General features: G+C 46.5%; 1 pseudogene; it reads right to left on the bottom strand.

The window, feature by feature from the left end:
* Positions 1–101: 101 nt before the first annotated feature.
* Positions 102–1,352, bottom strand: LOC137760469 (hepatocyte nuclear factor 4-gamma pseudogene; annotated as a pseudogene).
* Positions 1,353–1,603: the final 251 nt, after the last annotated feature.

The raw sequence follows: 1,603 nt of genomic DNA on the forward strand, positions 1-1,603 counted from the left end.
AGAAGCCTTGGCTAAGAGTTTGCCAAAAGTGCTATCCTGAGATATTTCAAGACCAACAACTTTTCACATTTATGCAGTGCCGTTCAGAAGTAAACATATTTTCACAATTGCTTCTGTTTGGAGAGAGGCTGGTGTGAAATGACTGAAGCTTGATTTGCAGCTGTTTTGTACGGTTCTTGTCCAGAGCCTTGAGGTGGGGAAGGAAGTGGGGTTTCTGGAGTTGAGATCTGGTCTGTATGAACCAGTGTTGACATTGGACCCAAAAGTATAGTTTGTCCAGTTAATGGGTCTTGAGATAAATGTGGGTGCATTGGATGATGGAGATGGTTAGCCTCACTGGAAGCACCACCCAGTAACATCTCCTGAAGTAAGTTGTCGATTTTAACCATCCCAAAAAGTTTAACGAATTGTATTTGCTCAATCATTTGCCAAGTGATGCTCTGCAGTGTGGGCAGGAGCAGAAGCAGCTCCCCAAACCTGCCCCGCGAGTCGTACTGCCAGTCGTTGATGTAGTCCTCCAAACTCAGCTGCACTTGGAACCGCATGTTCTTAATCTTTACTGGATCACTTAGCCCTTTTGCATCTGGATCAAAAAATACAATTGCCTTCAGACAAGCATATTCATTGTCATCAATCTGAATTTCTTGAAGTGGTCGGACCAGCTCGTCTAGAACCCGGTTGGCCACACGGCTAATCTCAACTTCACAGCTGTTGCAGTGAATAATGTAATTGTTTCCCAAAAGCAAAATATCTTTATACACCATGGATCTCTTTGTAGCTCCAAGCAGTAAATGTTCCCCTGCGTGAGCTCTCAACAGTGCCACCTGGTCATCCAGTGGTAACTCACAAAAGGCAGGAATATATTTAGCCCATTCCACCAAGACTAAGAGCTGCTGTTTCATGGATTCACAGACATCACCAATACTGGCAATTTTCTTAATATTTATGTCAGTGCTTGCACCAGGACTTGAGACTGAGATCTGGCGAGACCGAACTTCTGCTTGTGCCAGTGTGTTAATGGAGGGGATGTTGCTGCCATCAAATGTGCTTCTTCTCGTGCTTATTCTATCACGTTCGTTTTGCACAGCTTCTTTTTTCATTCCTGCTCTAAAGCACTTTCTTAATCGACAGTATCTACATTGATTCCTTTTGTCTTTGTCAACAACACATTGCCGGCTGAACCTGCAGGAATAAACGTGACTCTTGCGGATGCTGCGTCTGAAGAAGCCCTTGCACCCATCACAGCTGGAGGCGCCATAGTGCTTTCCTGTCGCTCTGTCCCCACATATAGCACATAGACAGTTGACACCATTATCTGTGGTATTCATACTTGTTGTCTCTGGGACAGAACTATCAGTTTGCACGTTTAGGCCAGTCACTACTCAGCTTCTCTCAAATACGGTTTTCTCATCTGCGCAGAGCCACTCCCAGAGCTCCTGCGTCGCAGTCAGCGGCTCGGCAGCTGCCGCATCTCCCGGCGGCAGGTTCCCCCAACCCGGCCCAGCAGCGGGGTTCTGTGCAGCACTTTTCCCAGCCTGGGAAGTAGGTTGAAAGCACGGAGGTGGGAGGTAGGGGAATTTTGTTTATCTTTTCAAAGAAACAG

This window comes from Eschrichtius robustus, chromosome 1, assembly GCF_028021215.1.
Source record: "Eschrichtius robustus isolate mEscRob2 chromosome 1, mEscRob2.pri, whole genome shotgun sequence".
In the NCBI taxonomy this organism is placed as follows: domain Eukaryota; kingdom Metazoa; phylum Chordata; class Mammalia; order Artiodactyla; family Eschrichtiidae; genus Eschrichtius; species Eschrichtius robustus.